Here is a 14,830-nt window from a genome sequence, read left to right on the forward strand (position 1 = left end):
CAACCTCAACTCCAACCGTAACCCTAACCCAAACCCTAACCCTAACCCTAAACCAAACCCGAACCCTAACTCTAAACCTAACCCTAACCCTAACCATATCCCGAACCCTAATCCTAACTGTAAACCTAATCCCAACCCCAACCCCAACAGCAACCCCAAACCTAAACCCAACCCCAACCCTAACCCTAACCCTAACCTAACCCTAAAACTAACCCTTACCCTAAACACAACTGGAATCACATTGTGTCTACCCTAACACTAACCTTAACCCTAACCCTAACCCTAACCATAACCATAACCCTAACCCTAACCCTAAACACAACTGGAATTACATTGTGTCAACCCTAACTCTAACCCTAACCCCAACCCTCAGCCTAAGTATCTTCTGCCATGGTCAGACCACACCAGGAACCACATTGTGTCTAACCCTAAATGTAAACCTAACCATAAACCTAATCTTGTCGCTAACCATAACCCTAACCCTAACCCCAACTCACTTCTGCCTTGGTAAGACCACACCTGAAATCACAGGTCAGACCACCCTAAAACTAACCCTAACCCAAACCCTAACCCTAACCCAAACCCTAACCCAAACCCTAACCCTAACTCTAAAGCTAACCCTAACCCTAACCCTAACCATATCCCGAATCCTAATCCTTACCGTAAACCTAATCCCAACCCCAATCCCAACTCCAACCCTAACCCTAACCCAAACCCTAACCCTAACCCTAATCCTAACCGTAACCCTAACCCTAACCATAACGCTAACCGTAACCCTAACAAAAATCATATCCATAACCCTAACACAAACCCTAACACTAACCCTAACCCTAACCCTAACCCTAACCATATCCCGAACCCTAATCCTTACCGTGAACCTAACCCAACCCCAACTGGAAACCGTAACCCTAACCCAAACCCTAACCCTAACCCTAACCCTAACCTAACCCTAACCCTAACTCTTACCCTAAACACAACTGGAATCACATTGTGTCTACCCTAACTCTAACCCTAACCCTAACCCTAACCCTAACCATATCCCGAAAGCTAATCCTTACCGTGAACCTAACGCCAACCCCAACCCCAACTCCAACTACAATCCTAACCCAAACCCTAACCCTAACCCTTACCCTAACCCTCACCCTAACCCAAACCCAAACCCTAACCCTAACTCTAAACCTAACCCTAACCCTAACCCAAACCATATCCCGAACCCTAATCCTAACCGTAAACCTAACCCCAACCCTAACCCATACCCTAACCCTAACTCTAACCCTAACCCTTACACTAACCATATCTCGAACCCTAATCTTAACCGTAAACCTAACCCCAACCCTAACCCAAACCCTAACCCTAACCCTAACCCTAAACCTCACCCTAACCCAAACCCTAACCCTAACTCTAAACCTAACCCTAACCCTAACCCAAACCATATCCCGAACCCTAACCCGAACCGTAACCCTAACCCTAACCCTAACCCAAACCCTAACCGTAACTCTAACCCTAATCCTAACACTAACCATATCCCAAACCCTAATCCTAACTGTAAACCTAACCCCAACCCCAACCCCAAAACTAACCCCAACCCCAACCCCAACCCTACCCCTAACCCTAACCCTAACCCTAACCTAATCCTAACCCTAACCCTTACCCTAAACACAACTAAAATTACATTGTGTCTACCCTAACCTTAACCCTAACCCCATCCCTAAGCCTAAGTATCTTCTGCCATGGTCAGACCACACCAGGAACCACATTGTGTCTAACCCTAAATGTAAACCTAACCATAAACCTAAACCTGTCGCTAGCCATAACCCTAACCCTAACCCCAACTCTCTTCTGCCTTGGTAAGACCACACCTGAAATCACAGGTCAGACCACCATAAAGCTAACCCTAACCCCAACCCCAACACCAACCCTAACCCTGACCTTAACCCAAACCCTAACCCTAACCCTAACCGTAACCCTAACCCAAACCCTAACCCTAACCCAAACCCTAACCCTAACCCTAACCATATCCCGAATCCTAATCCTTACCGTTATCCTAACCCCAACCCCAACCCAAACTCCAACCCTAACCCTAACCCAAACCCTAACCCTAACCCTAACCCTAACCCTAATCCAAACCCTAACCCTAACCCTAACGCTAACCGTAACCCAAACCCTAACCTTACCCCTAACCCAAACCCTAACACTAACTCTAACCCTAACCCTAACTCTAACCCTAACCATATCCCGAACCCTAATCCTTACCGTGAACGTAACCCCAACCCCAACCACAACTCCAACCGGAACCCTAACCCAAACCCTAACCCTAACCCTAACCCTAGCCCTAACCCTAACCCTAACCCTAACCCTAACTCTAACCCTAACCCTAACACTAACCATATCCCAAACCCTAATCCTAACCGTAAACCTAACCCCAACCCCAACCCCAACCCTAACCCCAACCCCAACCAAACCCTAACCCTAACCCTAAACCTAACCCTAACCCTAATCCTAACCCTAACCCTTACCATAAACACAACTGGAATTACATTTTGTCTACCCTAACCCTAACCCTAACCCTAACCTTAACCCTAACCCTAACCCTTACCCTAAACACAACTGGAATTACATTGTGTCTACCCTAACCCTAACCCTAACCCAAACCCTCAGCATAAGTATCTTCTGCCATGGTCAGACCACACCAGGAACCACATTGTGTCTAACCCTAAATGTAAACCTAAACATAAACATAAATCTGTCGCTAACCATAACCCTAACCCCAACTCTCTTCTGCCTTGGTAAGACCACACCTGAAATCACAGGTCAGACCACCCTAAAGCTAACCCTAACCCCAACCCCAACTCCAACCCTAACCCTAACCCTAACCCTAACACTAACCCTAACCCTAACCCGAACCCTAACCCTAACCCTAACCCTAACCCTAACCCTAACCCTAACCCAAACCCTAACCCTAACCCTAACCCAAACCCTAACACTAATTCTAACCCTAACCCTAACCCTAACCATATCCCGAACCCTAATAGTTAGCGTGAACCTAACCCCAACCCCAACCCCAACTCCAACCGGAACCCTAACCCAAACCCTAATCCTTACCCTAACCCTAACCCTAACGCTAACCCCAACCCCAACTCCAACCCTAACCCTAACCCTAACCCTAACCCTAACCCTAACCCTAACCGTAACCCTAACCCTAACCCTAACCCAAACCCTAACCCTAACCCTAACCCAAACCCTAACACTAATTCTAACCCTAACCCTAACCCTAACCATATCCCGAATCCTAATCGTTAGCGTGAACCTAACCCCAACCCCAACCCCAACTCCAACCGGAACCCTAACCCAAACCCTAATCCTTACCCTAACCCTAACCCTAACCCTAACCCTAACTCTAATCCTAACCCTAACACTAACCATATCCCAAACCCTAATCCTAACCGTAAACCTAACCCCAACCCCAACCCTAACACTAACCCCAACCCCAACCCCAACTCTAACCCCAACCCCAACCCCAACGCCAACCCTAAACCTAAACTAACCTTAACCCTAACCCTTACCCTAAACACAACTGGAATCACATTGTGTCTACCCTAACCCTAACCCTAACCCTAACCCAAACCCTAACACTAACTCTAACCCTAACCCTAACCCTAACCATATCCCGAAAGCTAATCCTTACCGTGAACCTAACGCCAACCCCAACCCCAACTCCAACTACAATCCTAACCCAAACCCTAACCCTAACCCTTACCCTAACCCTCACCCTAACCCAAACCCTAACACTAACTCTAACCCTAACCCTAACCCTAACCATATCCCGAACCCTAATCCTAATCGTAAACCTAACCCCAACCCCAACCCCAACCCCAACCCCAACCCCAACCCCAACCCCAACCCTAACCCTAACCCTAACCCAAACCCTAACCCTAACCCTAACCCTAACCATATCCCGAACCCTAATCCTAACCGTAAACCTAACCAAAACCCCAACCCCAACCCAAACACTAACCCTAACCCTAACCCTAACCATATCCCGTATCCTCATCCTTACCGTAAAACTAACCCCAACCCAACTCCAACCCTACCCGAACCCACACCCTAACCCTAACCCTAACCCTAACCGTAACCGTAACCCTAACCCTAACCGTAACCGTAACCCTAACCCAACCCTAACCCTAACCCTAACCCAAACCCTAACACTAACCGTAACCCTAACCCTAACCCTAACCCTAACCCTAACCATATCCCGAACCCTAATCCTTACCGTGAACCTAACCCCAACCCCAACCTCAACTCCAACCGTAACCCTAACCCAAACCCTAACCCTAACCCTAAACCAAACCCGAACCCTAACTCTAACCCTAACCCTAACCCTAACCATATCCCGAACCCTAATCCTAACCGTAAACCTAATCCCAACCCCAACCCCAACAGCAACCCCAAACCTAAACCCAACCCCAACCCTAACCCTAACCCTAACCCTAACCTAACCCTAAAACTAACCCTTACCCTAAACACAACTGGAATCACATTGTGTCTACCCTAACACTAACCTTAACCCTAACCCTAACCCTAACCATAACCATAACCATAACCCTAACCCTAAACACAACTGGAATTACATTGTGTCAACCCTAACTCTAACCCTAACCCCAACCCTCAGCCTAAGTATCTTCTGCCATGGTCAGACCACACCAGGAACCACAGTGTGTCTAACCCTAAATGTAAACCTAACCATAAACCTAATCTTGTCGCTAACCATAACCCTAACCCTAACCCCAACTCACTTCTGCCTTGGTAAGACCACACCTGAAATCACAGGTCAGACCACCCTAAAACTAACCCTAACCCTAACCCTAACCCTAACCCTAACCCTAACCCTAACCCTAACCCTAACCCTAACCCTAACCCTAACCGTAACCCTAACCCTAACCCTAAACGTAACCGTAACCCTAACCCTAACCCTAACCCTAACCCTAACCCGAACCCTAACCATATCCCGAACCCTAATCCTAATCGTAAACCTAACCCCAACCCCAACCCCAACCCCAACCCCAACCCCAACCCCAACTCTAACCCTAACCCTAACCCAAACCCTAACCCTAACCCTAACCATATCCCGAACCCTAATCCTAACCGTAAACCTAACCAAAACCCCAACCCCAACCCAAACACTAACCCTAACCCTAACCCTAACCATATCCCGTATCCTCATCCTTACCGTAAAACTAACCCCAACCCCAACTCCAACCCTACCCGAACCCACACCCTAACCCTAACCCTAACCCTAACCGTAACCGTAAACCTAACCCTAACCGTAACCGTAACCCTAACCCAAACCCTAACCCTAACCCTAACCCAAACCCTAACACTAACCGTAACCCTAACCCTAACCCTAACCCTAACCCTAACCATATCCCGAACCCTAATCCTTACCGTGAACCTAACCCCAACCCCAACCTCAACTCCAACCGTAAGCCTAACCCAAACCCTAACCCTAACCCTAACCCTAAACCAAACCCGAACCCTAACTCTAACCCTAACCCTAACCCTAACCCTATCCCGAACCCTAATCCTAACCGTAAACCTAATCCCTACCCCAACCCCAACAGCAACCCCAAACCTAAACCCAACCCCAACCCTAACCCTAACCCTAACCCTAACCTAACCCTAAAACTAACCCTTACCCTAAACACAACTGGAATCACATTGTGTCTACCCTAACACTAACCCTAACCCTAACCCTAACCATAACCATAAATATAACCCTAACCCTAAACACAACTGGAATTACATTGTGTCAACCCTAACTCTAACCCTAACCCCAACCCTCAGCCTAAGTATCTTCTGCCATGGTCAGACCACACCAGGAACCACATTGTGTCTAACCCTAAATGTAAACCTAACCATAAACCTAATCTTGTCGCTACCCATAACCCTAACCCTAACCCCAACTCACTTCTGCCTTGGTAAGACCACACCTGAAATCACAGGTCAGACCACCTTAAAACTAACCCTAACCCAAACCCTAACCCTAACTCTAAAGCTAACCCTAATCCTAACCCTAACCATATCCCGAATCCTAATCCTTACCGTAAACCTAACCCCAACCCCAATCCCAACTCCAACCCTAACCCTAACCCAAACCCTAACCCTAACCCTAATCCTAACCGTAACCCTAACCCTAACCCTAACGCTAACCGTAACCCTAACAAAAATCATATCCATAACCCTAACACAAACCCTAACACTAACCCTAACCCTAACCCTAACCCTAACCATATCCCGAACCCTAATCCTTACCGTGAACCTAACCCCAACCCCAACTGGAAACCGTAACCCTAACCCAAACCCTAACCCTAACCCTAACCCTAACCTAACCCTAACCCTAACTCTTACCCTAAACACAACTGGAATCACATTGTGTCTACCCTAACACTAACCCTAACCTTAACCCTTACCCTAACCCAAACCGTAACACTAACTGTAAGCCTAACCCTAACCCTAACCATATCCCGAACCCTAATCCTTACCGTGAACCTAACCCCAACTCCAACCCAAACTGTAACCCTAACCCAAACCCTAACCCTAACTCTAACCCTAACCCTAACCCTAACCCAAACACAAACCCTAACCCTAACTCTAACCCTAACCCTAACCCTAACCATATCCCGAACCCTAATCCTAACTGTAAACCTAACCTCAACCCCAACGCCAACCCCAACGCCAACCCCAACGCCAACCCCAACCCCAACTCTAACCCTAACCCTAACCTAACCCTAAGCCTAACCCTTACCCTGAACACAACTGGAATCACATTTTTTCTACCCTAACCCTAACCATATCCCGAACCCTAATCCTACCCGTAAACCTAACCACAACCCCAACCCCAACCCCAACCCTAACCCTAACCCTAACGCTAACCCTAACCCCAAATCTAAGCCTAAGTATCTTCTGCTATGGTCAGACCACACCAGGAACAACATTGTGTCTAACGCTAAATGTAAACCTAACCATAAACCTAACCCTGTCGCTAACCATGATCCTAACCCTAACCCCAACTTTCTTCTGCCTTGGAAAGACCACACCTGAAATCACAGGTCAGACCACCCTAAAGCTAACCCTAACCCAAACCCTAACCCTAACCCTAACCCTAACCCTAATCCAAACCCTAACCCTAACCCTATCCCTATCCCTAACCCTAACCCTAACCCTAACCCTAACCCTAACCCTAACCCTAACCCTTACCCTAACCCTAACCCTAACCCTAACCCTAACCCTAACCCTAACTCTAACCCTAACCCTAACCCTAACCCTAAACCTAAACCTAAACCTAACCCTAACAATTACCATAAACACAACTAGAATCACATTGTGTCTACCCTAACCCTAACCCTAAACCTAACCCTAACCCTAACGCAAACCCTAACACTAACTCTAACCCTAACCCTAAACCTAACCCTAACCATATCTGGAAACCTAATCCTTACCGTGAACCTAACCCCAACCCCAACTCCAACCGTAACTCTAACCCAAACCCTAACCCTCACCCTAACCCAAACCCTAACCCTAACTCTAAAGCTAATCCTAACACTAACCATGTCCCGCACCCTAATCCTAACCGTAAACCTTGCCCCAACCCCAATCCCTACCCCAACCCCAACTCTAACCCTAACCCTAACCCTAACCCTAACCCTAACCCTAACCCTAACCCTAAACCTAACCCTAACCCTAACCCTAACCCTAACCCTAACCCTAACCCTAACCCTAACCCAAACCCAAACCATAACCCTAACCCTAACCGTAACCCTAACCCTAACCCTAACACTAACCGTAACCCTAAACCAAACCCTAACCCTAACCCAAACCCTGACACTAACTCTAACCCTAACTCTAACCCTAACCCTAACCATATCGCGAACCCTAATGCTTACCGTGAACCTAACCCCAACCCCAACCCCAACTCCAACCGTAACCCTAACCCAAACCCTAACCCTAAACCTAACCCTAACCCTAACTGTAACCCTAACCCAAACCCAAACCCTAACCCTACACCTAACCCTAACCCTAACCGTATCCCTAGCCCAAACCCTAACCCTAACCCAAACCCTAAGGCTAACTCTAAACTTAACCCTAACCCTAACCATATCCCGAACCCTAATCCTTACCGTGAACCTAACCCCAACCCCAACCCCAACTCCAACCGTAAGCCTAACCCAAACCCTAACCCTAACCCTAACCCTAACCCTAACTTTAACCTAGCCCTAACCCTAACCCTTACCCTAAACACATCTGGAATCACATTGTGTCTACCCTAACCCTAACCCTAACCCTAACCCAAACCCTAACACTAACTCTAACCCTAACCCTAACCCTAACCCTAACCCTAACCGTAACCGTAACCCTAACCCTAACCCTAACCCTAACACTAACCGTAACCGTAACCCTAACCCAAACCCTAACCCTAACCCTAACCCAAACCCTAACACTAACTCTAACCCTAACCCTAACCCTAACCCTAACCATATCCCGAACCCTAATCCTTACTGTGAACCTAACCCCAACCCCAACCCCAACTCCAACCGTAACCCTAACCCTAACCCTAACCCTAACCCTAACCCTAACCCTAACCCTAACCCAAACCCTAACCCTAACCCAAACCCTAAACCTAACCCTAACCCTAACCTAGCCCTAACCCTAACCCTAAACATAACCCTAACCCTAACGTAGCCCTAACCCTAACCCTTTCCCTAAACACAACTGGAATCACATTATGTCTACCCTAACACTAACCCTAACCCTAACCCTATTTCAAACCCTAACACTAACTCTAACCCTAACCCTAAACCTAACCCTAACCATATCCGGAACCCTAATCCTTACCGTGAACCTAACCCCAACCCCAACCCCAACTCCAACTGTAACTCTAACCCAAACCCTAACCCTAACCCTAACCCTCACACTAACCCAAATCCTAAGGCTAACTCTAAACCTAACCCTAACCCTAACCATATCCCGAACCCTAATCCTAACCGTAAACATAACCCCAACCCCAACCCCAACTCTAACCCTAACCCTAACCCTAACCCTAACCTAACCCTAACCCTAACCCTTACCCTAAACACAACTGGAATCACATTGTGTCTACCCTAACCCTAATCCTAACCCTAACCCAAACCCTAACCCTAACCATAACCATAACCCAAACCCTAACCCTAATCCTAACCATATCCCGAACCCTAATCCTAACTGTAAACCTAACCACAACCCCAACTCCAACCCTAACACTAACCCTAACCATAACCCTAACCCTAACCCTAACCCTAACCATAACCCAAACCCTAACCCTAATCCTAACCATATCCCGAACCCTAATCCTAACTGTAAACCTAACCACAACCCCAACTCCAACCCTAACACTAACCCTAACCATAACCCTAACCCTAACCCTAACCCTTACCCTAAACACAACTGGAATCACATTGTGTCTACCCGAACCCTAACCCTAACCCCAACCCTAAGCATAATTATCTTCCGCCATGGTCAGACCACACCATAAACCACATTGTGTCTAACCCTAACTGTAAACCTAACCATAAACCTAACCCTGTCGCTAACCAAAACCCTAACCCTAACCCCAACTCTCTTCTGCCTTGGTAAGGCAACACCTGAAATCACAGGTCAGACCACCCTAAAGCTAACCCTAACCCAAACCCTAACCCAAACCCTAACCCTAACCCAAACTTTAACCCTAACTCTAACCCTAATCCCAACGCCTACTCCAACCCTAACCCTAACCCACACCCTAACCCTAACCCTAACCCTCACACTAACCCAAACCCTAAGGCTAACTCTAAACCTAACGCTAACCCTAACCATATCCCGAACCCTAATCCTAACCGTAAACATAACCCCAACCCAACCCCAACTCTAACCCTAACCCTAACCCTAACCTAACCCTAACCCTAACCCTTACCCTAAACACAACTGGAATCACATTGTGTCTACCCTAACCCTAACCCTAACCCTAACCCAAACCCTAACCCTAACCATAACCATAACCCAAACCCTAACCCTAATCCTAACCATATCCCGAACACTAATCCTAACTGTAAACCTAACCACAACCCCAACTCCAACCCTAACACTAACCCTAACCATAACCCTAACCCTAACCCTAACCCTAACCATAACCCAAACCCTAACCCTAATCCTAACCATATCCCGAACCGTAATCCTAACTGTAAACCTAACCACAACCCCAACTCCAACCCTAACACTAACCCTAACCATAACCCTAACCCTAACACTAACCCTTACCCTAAACACAACTGGAATCACATTGTGTCTACCCGAACCCTAACCCTAACCCCAACCCTAAGCATAATTATCTTCCGCCATGGTCAGACCACACCATAAACCACATTGTGTCTAACCCTAACTGTAAACCTAACCATAAACCTAACCCTGTCGCTAACCAAAACCCTAACCCTAACCCCAACTCTCTTCTGCCTTGGTAAGGCAACACCTGAAATCACAGGTCAGACCACCCTAAAGCTAACCCTAACCCAAACCCTAACCCAAACCCTAACCCTAACCCAAACTTTAACCCTAACTCTAACCCTAATCCCAACGCCTACTCCAACCCTAACCCTAACCCTAACCCTTACCCACACCCTAACCCTAACCCTAACCCTAACCCTAACCCTAACCCTAACCGTAACCCTAACCATATCCCGAACCCTAATCCTTACCGTGAACCTAACCCCAACCCCAACCTCAACTCCAACCGTAACCCTAACACAAACACAAACCCTAACCCTAACCCTAAACCAAACCCTAACTCTAACCCTAACCCTAACCCTAACCATATCCCGAACCCTAATCCTAACTCTAAACCTCACCCTAACCCTAACTATATCCCGAACCCTAATCCTAACCGTAAACCTAACCCCAACCCCAACCCCAACCCCAACCCCAACCCAAACCCCAACCCCAACCCCAACCCTAACCCTAACCCTAACCCTTACCCTAAACACAACTGGAATCACATTGTGTCTACCCTAACCCTAACCCTAACCCAAACCCTAACCCTAACCCTAACACTCACCCTAACCCAAACCGTAACCCTAACTCTAAACCTCACCCTAACCCTAACTATATCCCGAACCCTAATCCTAACCGTAAACCTAACCCCAACCCCAACCCTAACCCTAACCCTAACCCTAAACTAACCCTAACCCTAACCCTTACCCTAAACACAACTGGTATCACATTGTGTCTCCCCTAACCCTAACCCTAACCCTAACCCTAACCCAAACCCTAACCCTAACCCTAACCCTAACCATAACCGAAACCCTAACCCTAATCCTAACCATATCCCGAACCCTAATCCTAACTGTAAACCTAACCACAACCCCAACCCCAACCCCAACCCCAACCCTAACCCAAACCCTAACCCTAACCCTAACCCTAACCCTAACCCTAACCCTAACCCTTACCCTAAACACAACTGGAATCACATTGTGTCTACCCGAACCCTAACCCTAACCCCAAACCTAAGCATAATTATCTTCCGCCATGGTCAGACCACACCATAAACCACATTGTGTCTAACCCTAACTGTAAACCTAACCATAAACCTAACCCTGTCGCTAACCATAACCCTAACCCTAACCCCAACTCTCTTATGCCTTGGTAAGGCAACACCTGAAATCACAGGTCAGACCACCCTAAAGCTAACCCTAACCCAAACCCTAACCGTAACCCAAACTTTAACCCTAACTCTAACCCTAACCCCAACGCCTACTCCAACCCTAACGCTAACCCACACCCTAACCCTAACCCTAACCCTAACCCTAACCCTAACCGTAACCCTAACCGTAACCGTAACCATAACCGTAACCCTAACCCAAACCCTAACCTTAACCCTAATCCAAACCCTAACACTAACCCTAACCCTAAACCTAAACCTAACCCTAACCATATCCCGAACCCTAATCCTTCCCGTGAACCTAACCCCAACCCCAACCTCAACTCCAACCGTAACCCTAACACAAACCCTAACCCTAACCCTAAACCAAACCCTAACTCTAACCCTAACCCTAACCATATCCCGAACCCTAATCCTAACCGTAAACCTAACCCCAACCCCAACCCCAAACCCAACCCTAACCCCAAACCCAACCCTAACCCTAACCCTAAAAATAACCCTAACCCTAACCCTAACCCTTACCATAACCTAACCCTAACCCTAACCCTTACACTAACCATAACCATAACCATAACCCTAACCCTAAACACAACTGAAATTACATTGTGTCAACCCTAACCCTAAGCCTAAACCCAACCCTCAGCCTAAGTATCTTCTGCCATGGTCAGACCACACCAGGAACCACATTGTGTCTAACCCTAAATGTAAACCTAACCATAAACCTAACCTTGTCGCTAACCATAACCCTAACCCTAACCCCAACTCTCTTCTGCCTTGGTAAGACCACACCGGAAATCACAGGTCAGACCACCCTAAAACTAACCCTAACCCAAACCCTAACCCTAACCCTAACCCTAACCCAAACCCTAACCCTAACTCTACCCCTAACCCTAACCCTAACCCTAACCATATCCCGAATCCTAATCCTTACCGTAAACCTAACCCCAACCCCACCCCAACTCCAACCGTAACCCTAATCCTAACCCTAGCCCTAACCCTAGCCCTAACCCTAACCCTAACCCTAACCCTAACCTAACCCTAACCCTAACCCTAATCCAAAACCAAACCCTTACCCTAACCCTAACCGTAACCCTAACCCTAACCCTAACCCTAACCCTAACCGTAACCGTAGCCCAAACCCTAACCCTAACCCTAACATCTCCCGAACCCTAATCCCTTCCGTGAACCTAACCCCAACCACAACCCCAACTCCAACCGTAAGCCTAACCCAAACCCTAACCCTAACACTAACCCTAACTCTAACCTAGCCCTACCCCTAACCCTTAAATTAAACACATCTGGAATGACATTGTGTCTACCCTAACCCTAACCCTAACCCTAACCCTAACCCTAACCCAAACCCTAACACTAACTCTAAGCCTAACCCTAACCCTAACCATATCCCGAACCCTAATCCTTACCGTGAACCTAACCCCAACCCCAACCCCAACTCCAACCGTAACTCTAACGCAAACCCTAACCCTAACCCTAACACTCACCCTAACCCAAACCGTAACCCTAACTCTAAACCTCACCCTAACCCGAACTATATCCCGAACCCTAATCCTAACCGTAAACCTAACCCCAATCCCAACCCCAACCCAAACACCAACCCCAACCCTAACCCTAACCCTAACCCTAACCCTAACCCTAACCCTAACCCTAACCTAACCCTAACCCTAACCCTTACCCTAAACACAACTGGAATCACATTGTGTCTACCCTAACCCTAACCCTAACCCTAACCCTAACCCAAACCCTAACCCTAACCCTAACCATAACCCAAACCCTAACCCTAATCCTAACCATATCCCGAACCCTAATCCTAACTGAAAACCTAACCACAACCCCAACTCCAACCCTAACACTAACCCTAACCATAACCCTAACCCTTACCCTAACCCTTACCCTAAACACAACTGGAATCACATTGTGTCTACCCGAACCCTAACCCTAACCCCAACCCTAAGCATAATTGTCTTCCGCCATGGTCAGACCACACCATAAACCACATTGTGTCTAACCCTAACTGTAAACCTAACCATAAACCTAACCCTGTCGCTAACCATAACCCTAACCCTAACTCCAACTCTCTTCTGCCTTGGTAAGGCAACACCTGAAATCACAGGTCAGACCACCCTAAAGCTAACCCTAACCCAAACCCTAACCCAAACCCTAACCCTAACCCCAACCCAAACTTCAACCCTAACTCTAACCCTAACCCCAACGCCTACTCCAACCCTAACCCTAACCCACACCCTAACCCTAACCCTAACCCTAACCGTAACCCTAACCGTAACCGTAACCATAACTGTAACCCTAACCCAAACCCTAACCTTAACCCTAATCCAAACCCTAACACCAACCCTAACCCTAAACCTAAACCTAACCCTAACCATATCCCGAACCCTAATCCTTACCGTGAACCTATCCCCAACCCCAACCTCAACTCCAACCGTTACCCTAACCCAAACCCTAACCCTAAACCAAACCCTAACTCTAACACTAACCCTAACCATATCCCGAACCCTAATCCTAACCGTAAACCTAACCCCAACCCCAACCCCAACCCCAACCCTAACCCCAAACCCAACCCTAACCCTAACCCTAACCCTAACCCTAACCCTAACCCTAACCTAACCCTAACCCTAACCCTTACACTAACCATAACCATAACCATAACCATAACCATAACCCTAACCCTAAACACAACTGGAATTACATTGTGTCAACCCTAACCCTAACCCTAAACCCAACCCTCAGCCTAAGTATCTTCTGCCATGGTCAGACAACACCAGGAACCACATTGTGTCTAACCCTAAATGTAAACCTAACCATAAAACTAACCTTGTCGCTAACCATAACCCTAACCCTAACCCCAACTCTCTTCTGCCTTGGTAAGACCACGCCGGAAATCACAGGTCAGACCACCCTAAAACTAACCCTAACCCAAACCCTAACCCTAACCCTAACCCAAACCATAACCCTAACTCTAACCCTAACCCTAACCCTAACCCTAACCATATCCCGAATCCTAATCCTTACCGTAAACCTAACCCCAACCCCACCCCAACACCAACCGTAACCCTAACCCTAACCCTAACCCTAACC

This window comes from Anolis sagrei, chromosome 1, assembly GCF_037176765.1.
Source record: "Anolis sagrei isolate rAnoSag1 chromosome 1, rAnoSag1.mat, whole genome shotgun sequence".
NCBI classification, from domain to species: domain Eukaryota; kingdom Metazoa; phylum Chordata; class Lepidosauria; order Squamata; family Dactyloidae; genus Anolis; species Anolis sagrei.